The sequence below is a fragment of the Gopherus evgoodei genome, chromosome 4 (genome assembly GCF_007399415.2).
Source record: "Gopherus evgoodei ecotype Sinaloan lineage chromosome 4, rGopEvg1_v1.p, whole genome shotgun sequence".
Lineage (NCBI taxonomy): Eukaryota > Metazoa > Chordata > Testudines > Testudinidae > Gopherus > Gopherus evgoodei.
The window spans coordinates 37,560,602-37,572,960 of record NC_044325.1 but is presented as its reverse complement, the minus strand read 5'-3'; positions in this window follow the sequence as shown (position 1 = coordinate 37,572,960).

Sequence of the window (12,359 nt, the reverse complement as noted above, 5' to 3'; positions counted from 1 at the left end):
CCTGACCTTGAACTCTTTTCCCCAGACATCTCCATTATGATGGAGGCTGAAGGGTTGGCAGAGAGGTCACTGTGGTGGTCTTACTCTATCAAAGAATTCTCCATCACAGGGTAAGTCAGCTGTAGGGAATTTTGAACCAAAAGATGAATGCAAAGATACCTTGAGGGCATCCAGATTTTGACCTCTGATTTACCCTGGTGTAAGTGGGATAAGAATGAGGTGCCAAAACTCTACATCTTGTGGTCTAGAGGACATTACTATAAGATGGTTGCATAATTTGTAAGACTGACTGTATTCAAAGAATAGTTGGTGATTCACTGTTAAACTGGGAGGATGTATCTAGTAAGGTCCCTCAGAGGTCTGTCCTAGGTCTGGTACTATTCAATATTTTCATTAATGACTTGGATAATGGAGTGGAGAGTATGTTTATAAAAATAATGGATGACACAAAGCTGGGAGAGGTTACAACAACTTTGGAGGACAGGAATAGAATTCAAAACAATCTTGATATATTGAATAACTGGTCTGAAATCAGCAAAATGAAATGCAATTAAGACAGGTGCAAGTCCTACATATGAGAAAGAAAAATCAAATCCAAAACCAGCAAATGGGGAATAAATGGCTAGGAAGTACTTCTGCAGAAAAGGATCTGGAGGTTTTAGTGGATCATAAATTGAATATAAGCCAACAATGTGATTCAGTTGCAAAACAAAGCTAATATCATTCTTGGGTATATTTACAGGAAGGTCGTGTAAGACATGGGAAGTAATTGTTCTGCTCTGCTCAGGACTGGTAAGGCCTCAGCTGGAGTATTGTGTCTAGTTTGGGATGTCTCACATTTTAAAAGATGTAGACAAATTGGAGAACAAAGAGGAGAACAACAAAAAGTTTAGGAAAATGACCTTTGAGGAAAAGTTATAAAAACTAGGCATGTTTAGTCTTGAGGAAAAAAGACTGACGGGGGATCTGATAACAGTCTTCAAATGTTTTAATGGCTGTTATAAAGAGGATTATGATCATTTGTTCTCCATGTCTACTGAATGTAGGATAAGAAATAATCAGTTTAATCTGCAGAAAGAGGGATTTAGGTTAGATTTTAAGAATATTTTTTTAACTATTAGGATAGTTAAGTTCTGGAATATGTTACGAAGGGAGGTTGTGGAATCTCCATCACTGGAGGTTTTTAAGAACAAGTTAGACAAACGCCCATCAGGGATGGTCTAGGTCAGGGGTGGCCAACCTGTGGTTCTGGAGCCAGATGCAGCTCTTCAGAAGTTAATATGCAGCTCCTTTTATAGGCACTGACTCTGGGGCTGGAGCTGCAGGTGCCAACTTTCCAGTGTGCCAGGGGGTGCTCACTGCTCAACACCTGGCTCAGCCACAGGCCCTGTCCCCACTCCACCCCTCTCCTGAGCCTGCCATGTCCTCGCTCCTTCCCCTCTCCCCCAGAGCCTCCTGCACACCAGAAACAGCTGATAGGGAGATGTGGGGAGGGAGAGGGAGGCTCTGATTGGTGGGGCTGCCGGCGGGTGGAAGGCAGTGGGAGTGAGGGCTGCTGACATATTACTGTGGCTCTTCGGTAACATCCATTGGTAAATTCTGGCTCCTTCTCAGGCTCAGGTTGGCCACCTCTGGTCTAGGTGTATTTGGTTTTGCCTCAGTACAAGTGGATGGACTAGATGATTTCAGAAGGTCCCTTGCAGTCTTACATTTCTATGATTCTATGAGCTTTCAGATCCTTGGTTAGTAACTAGGCTGTGCAGTAGGCAGTTCATGCCTTCTGATCAGCTCATTATCTTTCAACTGTCCTACCAACTGCAGGGGTTGTAGGTACTACATGTTATAATCCTGGCTTCCCCAAAGCTGCAGTTTTACTCCTTTACATAATTTGTACCTTGGCACTAAAAAAAGATTATAATAAATGAAGTGCTGCTTTCAAAGTTTCAGACATGAAGAATTCCTTTTTTTTTATCCTGTTTGGCAAAGGCGGCTTTAATTTGACTTTCAGACGTGCAAAAATCTCTTCCCCTTAGAAGTTAGTCAAACTATTAATTTTGTTGCAAAGACAACAGAGAACAGTAAAACAGTGTCACAAAGCCAGACAGCTTAAGTTAATTAAATGGCTGTTTTGACAGACGGTTTAAAGTAGAATAAATGCTGCAGAGAAGGGCTTCAGAGGAGTGTGTGTGAGTGTGTATGTGAAAGTTTGACTGTAAGGGGAGCGATGATGAGTCTGTGCCCATAACGCATTTTTCAAAAATCTGCAGCTGCTCCATGTTTGTAGATTTGTTTCAATTAGTATTGTTAGCTATATTGACTCAAGTGAATACCTACACCTAGAAGATAGTGACAGAGGGACGTTTAAAAGGATACCATGAAGTGATTCATCAGGGAACATGGGATGTGCTCTTTACAGGGGGAAGTAGGCATTTTAGGAAATTGATAAACATATTAGGAACTAGAAGAGAAGTAGGGATACTGGTTCTATTCATGATCACAAAAGGTCTGGGTCCTGCATGAACCCTGCTGAGATGGGTTCATAATAATTCAATCTCAAAGGGAACATTGACAATGCTTACCACCAGCAAAAGGTGCTCATCACTTTGGAGGATTGAGCCCAAAGATTAGCACTGTGATCCTGCACTCAGCAGTCTCTCCCCCATCTCCTGTACAAAGCACAGAATCTCAAACAAGTGTATTTTTGTTGCCAGTGGCTGCTCACCTATCCATGCAATTAGTGCGTCTCCTGCCACATGAACTCCAAAGATAGAGGATTCTACTGTGCAAACATAACCTTTGTTCAGTGTGTGCTGAGCATCCCTCTCTGTGCTTGACCCAGAGAGGATATATATGAGTCTGTTACAGTTGCTACCTAGGAGGCTAGCTCAGAGACCACTGAAGTGAAAATGAACCTATCAACAGCAATGAGCCTCGGATAAGATCCTTACTTTAGCTCAAGCTATAAAGGCTTTTAGCTCTATAGGTCCTACATTCAATCCCCTCTGATAACAAAGATAAGCTCACCAGGACTGATAGCTTCTATGACCCAGGAACATCTTGGTGCCAGCTGGCAGAGGGCACAGAGGGTTCTTAGAGTTTTACAGGGATCCCTTGGATCAGATGTATGCATATTAAGTTTACCATAGGTGGCATGTGAGGTCTCTGCCAAGAGCTCATTTGCAAAATGTGTCTACAAATAATGTTTAAGGAATTATGTATCTGTGCTGAAAATGGTGATGTTAAGGTATGTGAGTTAAGACAAGTCACCAAGAGGTGATACACACGGAGGGAGGGAGGAAGAGACACTTCTCTCTCTCTGGTTGGTCATGTGTAGGCCCTACCAATTTCACCCGTGTGAAAAATGTGTCGTAGACTCTGAAATCAGCCCTCCCCCTTGAAATCTGATCTCCCCTGCTGCTGGGAGCCCACGGCTCCTAGCTGCTATTCAGGCCGCGCTGGGGAGGGGCAGGAGTTTTCCTTCCCTGCAGTGCCACTCTTGTGGGGAGTGGGGAGCTCAGATCCACCTCCAGAGGCAGTGCAGAAATGAGAGTGGCACACCCCCACTTCTGCTGCAGCAGCCCAGGAGCTGGGCTCTGAGCTTCCATCCCGCGCCGCAGCACCAGACACCAAACTTGGGGCTTCCTCCCACAGCGGGGCTGGAAGCTTTTGCTCCCAGAGGTTGCAGCTGGAGCGGCCTGGGCTTCTGTCCCCTTCCCCCACGGTTCCAGCCCGGGCCAGGAGCTTTCTCCGCTGCTCCAGTCGGGGCAGCACTGGCTCCGGGGTTCCGCCACTTCCAGCCAGGGCAGCCTGGGCTCCTGCCGCTAAGGTTGGGGCTTCCTCCCACAGCAGCTCTTGTCCAGCTGGGAGCTTTTGCTCCTGGTGGTTGCAGCCTGGGCTCAGGTCTTCTGACCCCCGCAGCTCCAGCCCGGCTCAGGGCTTCCATCCCCTTATCGCCCTCCCACTCCAGCCCGGGTTCGAGACTTCCACCCACTACCTCCATCCGGGGGCAGCCCGGGCTCGGGGCTTCCGCCACCCTGCCACTCCAGCTGAGGCTTGGGATAGTCTGGACTCCGGGCTGCCTGGGCTCGAGGCTTCAGCCCCGTGGCTGCAGCCGGGGTTCAGGGTGTCCGGGCTCAGCGCTTCTTTCCTCCACAGACCCTACTGGGACTCGAGGTGACCTGCCAGGGGTTCTGCCCTGAGGCTTCTTCTAGGGCCGGGGCACCCATTTTTCCTGGAAGGGCCCAAATTGGTTGGAGGCCCCTGCCTCAATCTGTCCCTGGCATGAACTAGCAGCTGGGAGCCCCCAGCTGGGGACCTCCCAGCAGCATGGGTGGGGGGGAATCCTATCCACCTCTAGGAACCAGAGGCGGCTCCAGGCCCCAGCACACCAAGTGCGTGCTTGGGGCGGCAAGCCATGGGGGGCACTCTGCCAGCGCCGCCAGGGCGGCAGACAGGTTGCCTTCAGTGGCTTGCCTGTGGAGGGTCCACTGGTCCCATAGCTTCAGCGGACCTCCAGCAGGCACACCTGCGGGAGGTCCGCCGAAGCCATGGGACCAGCAGATCTTCCAAAGGCAAACCACTGGAGGCAGCCTGCCTGCCCTGCTTGGGGCGGCAAAATCCCTAGAGCCACCCCTGTTAGGAACCTCCTCTAACTGCAGGAGGGTGCTAATCTTCGGACTCCCCTTCAGTCCAACATTTGCAGTGTGACATAACCCCCCTGCCCACCCATGATCCCATTTTGGGTCGAGACCTTCATGTTACAACACCATGAAATTTCAGATGTAAACATCTGAAATCATGAAACTGAATAATTTTTAAACCCTCTAGCCCTGAAATTGATCAGAATGGACCATGAATTTGGTAGGGCTCCAGTCATCTGTATTTTGAGTATTGTCCCCAATAGAGGCTTATCTACTCTCTGAGCCAAAGAGATTGTAAAAATGACAAGAAAAAGGCACACAAGAAAAGAACAATCAACAGGTAGCCATCCTGTTTACAAGTAAAGGCAATGGATTGGATTGGATTGGATAAGGGAGGGTATAGAGAGACACCTGGGATCTTTTCCAGTGAGGAGGCATGACCTCAGCTGATGGCACGACCTGGCCTATTAACAGAAGATCACAGCCAAGCCTGGCTGTAGTACACTGGAAGGATTCTGGGTGAGCTTTTTCTCTGTAAGATGTGACATTAGCTAGTTAAATAAATCTAGATTCTAGAATGCATGTTATGGGGGTTTTTTATATGTAACCATTTGTTTTCAATATTTCTGCTGGCTATCACTTGAATATCTAGACTTTGTTAAATAACCTTTTACCTGTTTTTGTTATAAAGGTATCTAAGTGCTGTGTGTTAATGTGACCTGACATGTAATTGGTAAATGGGGGTGTTCTGTTGCCTCAGGAGCAGTGAATTTGCCAATACTGCAGTTGTTCTGTGGAACAAGGGCCGGGCATTCTCTGGGGGCACTTGGAGGTCTCAGGAGTTGGAGCATACCAATCTCTAACCTACAGAGGGTCAGCAGAGCCTGTGTAGAATAATAGAGGAGTGTTTGTGTTGCACGTGACCAGTGGAGTTGAGGAGCTGACACACAGCAGGTACAGACAAGACTTCCTCACACTAAGGGTAGATAGTAGTGAGGTGCTTCCCAACCCTGGGTGCCCCTAAGAAGCATCACAATTTCCCTGTGCACATCCCTCTCTTGCCTAAAGTCTGCAGGTGCACTCCTGGATTTCAGCGGATCTAGTCTGGTGCCATAAAGTGATACATTTGCATTGTGACATCATAATAAATAGCTTGTAAATGAAGTAACTCCATGTCTGGTATCATTGGGGTTGAGTTCGCTCAGTCCTGCTAGGACAATTAGTCCCTCTCTCTAGAAAGTTAGAGCAGTTATATCAACTGAGTATGTGCCTTTGAATGAGCATTTTTAACTTTGCATCTTCTGTGCCTCTAACCCTACAAAATCATTTTGTGCTGCAGCCATGTAATCTCTCCTTAAGGCCTAATTTTAAATTCATGACTAGGAAATTACAGATGGTAAGGAATGATGAGCAATGAGTCTGGCTGTTCTGGGTTTCTGCTCACCCTTAAGCTCTCTGATTCTTGCTCCCAAAGCTCCCTTGGTGTCTCCAGGCTTTTACATCCACTCTCTTTACTGCACTGGTACCTGCTATGTGAGCCATCACTGAAATACAATAGAAAAAAAACAAAACCTGGCATCACCTATAGCAGGATAGAACCAGTAAATGTATTTCTTATTTCTCTCGTGTGGATGTGCATTACTGTCCTGAAAAGGCAATATGCTAGAATGGTCTCTGCTTCCTCTTTACAGTTACAGTAGAAAGGGAGGCAGTGAGACCTAATGAATAAAACACTGGATTGGAATCTAAGATCTAGGAAGTCCTATTTCCAGCTCTGCTGTTATCTTGGGCAAGTCCCTGGGCAAGTCACTTCAACCTCTCGGTGTCACCATTCTCCTATGTGTGAAATGAGGATAATGATACTTTCCTCCTTTATAAAGCACTTTGAGATCTACTGATGGCATAAGAGCTAGGTGCTATTAGGAGACAAATCCTGGACTGACTGAAAACAATGGAAAATCTGCTGTTGACATTAAACAGCATCCTTGTGTGCAGACCTTACAGGTTTGTTTGATAAGCTAGATAAATCTTTTACCAAGTTATTCGTGAAATTGTTTCTTGAGAAATCTGTTGAATTGCCCACCCAGAGAATTGAAATCCCAGGGGCAGAAATAGTGCAACAGCAGGTTCTTGAGACATCTGTTTAATTGGCCACCCAGAGAATTGAAGTCCCAGGGGCATATTCTAGTATTCCCCTGGAATATGCCTATATCTTAATGGTGCTGAACCTTTTATAACCACCTCATGGTGCCAAGTCTCCTGTGACTGTTCATATAGAGCTTGGTCCTACTGCTGTTGAAGTGACTAGTAATGCTCCCTTCACTTCAGCAGTGCAGGATCAGGTCCACAGTGGATAATGAACTTCATCCCTGACAGTGTGTACATTCTGGTCTCAGAGGCTAAAAGCTGGCAATAACCATTAATGACATTCAAATTGCTATCCAAACCCTAACACTTAAAATGTAATCACAATAAAAATTGGGCAAACAACAAAAAAAATCGTATGGGTAAAAGAACAAAGAGAGAGAAAAATAGAAATAGGCCCTATGAAAGAAAGGGTAGTAAAGTCTCCATGCAATACTATCAGACTCTTCTGCAATTTGGATGTTCCTGATTTACATGTACACATAAAGCTTTCTGGTTTTTATAACTATGTCTGAATATTTTGTTCTTGGTGTGCATATTTGTCATTCTCCTCAATACCAGACTGCCATTTGGATTTCCTCCAAGATATTTCAACTTTTTTTTTCCCCCTTCGAGTCTCTGTCCATGAGGATCAAAATCATCTGTATTTAGAGACAAGTATCAGAGGGTAGCCGTGTTAGTCTGGATCTGTAAAAGCAGCAAAGAATCCTGTGGCACCTTATAGACTAACTTATGCTCCAAAACGTCTGTTAGTCTATAAGGTGCCACAGGATTCTTTGCTGTATTTAGAGACAAACTTTCCACACTCTTTTCATGATGGCAGGCAGCGTCTATTTTTCATTCGCTGCTGCGAGACCTTTAGAGCAAATCAATTTGTTCAAAACCCTTAGAAAAATTGTCAGAAGGAATTTTGCACTGTATAATGGGAATAAGAATCAAAGTTTTGCCTTCAGCTTTGCTGATCACAAACACAAAACACCATCACGCTAATCAACCCAGCTACTCACTTTCATTATGATGACTTGAGTCCAGGGAACTACATAGTCTACTTCAGTGTCTGAATGGAAAACATGGGCTCTGTATATCATTCAAGCTAGGCTGGTGCAAAGGGCTGTAAAATAGATGTAAACCTCCCACAAAGGGAGGGCACCGGGACTCTCTTTGCTTGATGCAGAGCCATCTCCATCAGCTCTGTACCAGCTCTGCAGGAGCACTGGATCCGGGGGACTGAGCATTTTAGTACAAGCCAAGGATGGGGCAAAAGTGGTAAATGAGGGACAGAGGGAGCCTGGCCAGGGCAGAACTGCACCACAGCAATTCTTCACCCTAGCAGCAATCCATGGTTGCCACTGCAACAGAGCCACAGATGAGGCAGCAAATAAGAGTGCATCTCTGTCTCCAATGCATCTCTGCACACACTGATAAAGAGACTAGTCTGGCCCTACATGGAAGCACAGGACCCAATCCTGTGAAATGCTGAGTGCCTTCAGCTATTCAGTAGGAGTGGAAGAAGTTGAACACATCACAGACCTGGACTCTAACTACATAGAGAGAAGTAATTCAGAAAAGAAGCTTCTCTTTATAGGGATAAATCCTGCCCCCATCTCTATGATTGCAGGCTTATTTGGCAGAGGGGATAGCATGCTTTTGGGTGGACAGGAGTCCATCAGAACCTTGGCACACAAGCATGTAAGAAAGATGTGGAGACAAGGATGGGGCCAGAGGACCTTCTTGTAAGAGGAAGTTTGGCGAATGATTCCTTCTCTCATTGTAGCAAACTGCACAGAGTAGAACTCAGGCTGGGTACTGCTGCCCAGGTTTTGGGCCTGAATCACGAGAAGATTTCATGGTTTCTCTGCTATTGTTTCCTTTCAGGCACAATAGAGAGACTCCATATTGTGTTCCCCATATCTGCTTCTCTCACAGCTCCAACCTTGAGCTATTAGAGCAGATCTAAATAAAAAAGGCATTTTAAAAAATTGCCTCCACAGAACATCCTATCCAAGACAGGAGACCAGATGTCCTCATACGTAGCCACTTCTATAAATCACATGGGATTGAATTTGTGAAATTCATTTCATAATTTCCATTTCTCATTACATGGGCATAGCCACTCTATAGTTAAGACTGATACCACATTCCTATTACAAGCTGGATTTTCACCAAGCTTGTAAACGTACCAAGCACTCCTAAATGAAACCTATTCCCCTGGTATTTAACATTCCCTATCTTAACTTCTTGGAGTTCTGGACACCAGAAAAGAATGGTGTTTCAAAAATGTCCCTATCTTTGACTTTTGGTTTTTAAAAGCCCCTAACTTTTGTTTTCATTTTGGTTCCTTTTTGGTTTGGCCTGCAAACTCCAGATTTATTTTGTTGGCCTGCATGAGTGTCTCTTAGTATTTTTGGAAGGATGAGTGTAAGAAATACAAAGATACAAGGAGTTCTTGTACAAAGCAACCATTGAAAGATAAAAATATATATATATAAAATACAGAATTCAGCTATAATAGGCCTGGTTCTCATTTACATAACTCTGGCAGCATACAGGGCCCTGAAATTGGGCAAAAAATATATTTATAAGTAGTCATTAGGGTTCCTTCCCACTTCCAGAGTTTAGTGTAAAGGGGCCTTCATGTACGTAAGAATCAGCCCCAATATATTTTGGGATTATACTTGTTTGGAAATCTTTACTGCACATGCCAGGCCTCACATTTTGACTTCTCTGGGACTGCTCATGGAGTAAGGAACCAGCCAATATGGGTAAACTTATCAGAATCTGACCCTGAATCAGTCCAAATGAACATGACAAGAGACATCCAACAGATTATTTCCAGAAAAGCATCAAATAGGGGAAGAAAGTCAAGATTGGATGGGTGGTCTAAACTGGGTTGAGTGACCTGCTTAAGTTTTCATGACAGTGGGAAACTGCCTGGATTCTTTTGAACAAAGTTTTTTGATTGTGAATAATCAGTGATTCTGAATTCCGTCTTAATGGACAAATTGGTTTATTAATAATGTCTTTACTATTACTGGCTATATTAATGTCTTCCAATGACACTTTTATAGTGATTAGTGGGAAAAAGAGAAATGGCAAGAACTGAAGAATTTTCCAAACACCATAATTCTATCTAGGAAGAAAAGCAGCATCACAATAACCCTGGATAAAATGGATTATCCTGATGAAGCTCTGAAGGATACATTATGAGCAACTATGAAGACTAAAATTTATGAAGAAACTTTTCTCAAAGACCTCATAATTCAAATACTGATGTAGCTACAATAAGTTATGAAGGTCTTTCCTATATGACAAGGGACAAGGAATCTGCTGTATCCTTCAAACATAATGCATTATACTTGCTTTTTAGAATATTTCGCTTTAACAACATCCAAATGTATCATTAATGATTTTCTCTATGGGCTTAATAATCTACACGTTCATTTTTATTAATGGTGACCTTTAAAGTGTGTAATTAATTACATTTTTATAAAGTTTTCTTTTCTAGGCACGTATAAGTAGTAAAATGAGTGAGCATGTTTCCCATGCAACAGCAACACTAAACTACCTGATCAAAGCCTTAATACAGTAATTGTTAAATTAATCATGTTTAAAAGGCTTAGTGTAAGAACATATTAACTTTTTGCAAAGGACAATTTTGTCAAAAGTTTTGAATGGCTACGATGTAAAATAAAATGTATTGCTCTTCTATTAAAAAAAAAGAAAAGAAAAAGAAAAAAGAATTGGGGAAATGTAGCACAGAATAATGTCAGAGTTTAGGTCAGAATACATGAATGAATTGGTGGGTGATTAGGTAGCTAGGAATAAGTAATGAGATAAGGACCCTTTCATCTGTAAAGTCACACTTTTACATCTTGTCCTTGCGTTGCAGTGACTGCAGTTCAACAGATTATCATCTGATGGCTGCACAGTGGTTTATGTGAAAGGAACTGGATGCTCTCCTAGACCTTGTACTTAGTGGGGAGATGTTTTTATCAGATTTTCTCCCATGGTCAACAGTTTCAGAACAGAGGTCAAGGAATGGCTAGGGATGGACCCAAAAGTACAAAAAAAGGGTCAGAATATCTATAAAGTTGTACAAAATTTCAGGTGTTCAGTTTCTTACTAATATAAACATTAAAAAAAATTGTATTGCACAATTCCTGTATCGAAGGATCTTTTTAAATGGAATAGTTTCCCCAGAGCAGGTCTGCTACTATAGACACAGCTTTCACCCTATTAATGTTGATCAATAATCTGACCTAATAGAAATAAAAGTAGAGGTGAAGCTAGTCATATATAGACTAATTGTCATATTATTGTAGAGTGGCTTTACTTTCTACAGTTCAAATTTGCAAAGCATGTAGGAAGAACTCAGTACAGTTAGCACATCTTTTCCCATACAGTTCCAGTGCAAACCTTGTATTTATATCCTGAGCACAGTCCTGTGTGAAATATGTATAACCCACAGAAGCATTGTGGGTACCCCAGGATACATTATGGAATAAACACATCAAGTGTCCTGAATTCTTGTGTCTATGCAGTCAGCTAATTATAGTGATAGAACAATTTTTTAAGTGGACTTACCCACTCCAGGGAAGCAATACTTTGCACTTATATAGCCCCTGCCATGAAATGATATATCTGTTTCACAGAATAGTAAACTGAGGCACAAGGGGGCTGCCTTATGCTCAGGATCAAACAAATACATAAATGATAGGGCCAGAATTAGGACTCAGAAATCCTGACTCCTGGCCCTTTCCTTTAACCACAAGATCTCTTTGCCTGATTCTTTCTGCTAATAATGACCTGAAAAGATAAAAAATAACTGGGTTTCTGCTCTTAATTTACATATGTATTTATCTTGCTCCCATGAAGAACAAGGCCTAAAAGTTGCCACCTCCCCGCTCCCCAAATCATCAACATCTGTTTTTACTCCCTTTTATAAATATCAGGAATATCAAGTCTTCTCTTCTCTCTTTCTCAGAGGGTTTTCGCTGGACCACCCAGGGATGTGGATTAGAATGTGGTTTACAGAGGAGGGGATGAGCAAAAGAAAAAGTAAGGGAGGTAAGTGGGGACAGGATAGAGTAGAAGAGGCTAAAAGGAGCAAGTGTGGAGTGAAGATGACGTGAAGACACGGAGAAGATGCAGGGGGAGAAGGATGGGGAAGGTTGGAGCAAACTGCCAATCTGCACAGGACAGAGAAAGTCTGAGGACATTCTACAGTTGGAATATGCAGATATCTCTGCTTTGGCTGCTTCTCCTGCCACCAGAATCTCTGGCTGGCTCCTCCTCTCTGCAGTTCTCCCTATGGGCCCTGTTGTTTGGGAGGAGGCAGGGAGAGGCACCATCTGGGTCCTAGAGCCCCTATAGTAGAGAGAGTGTGAGAGCCTGTGTACTTCACTGCAGATGGGGGGTTGCTGAATCTTTAACAAAGAGCTTTGTTTCTGCCTTAATCACTGTTGGATGCTAAGGAAGGAACTGGGCAGCCCCATGGTAGGAGAGGCTCAGTCACCTTCCCTTGCTTTTAGGCTCTGCACTTGCACAGAGATGAATTAGGCCAGGGGTCGGCAA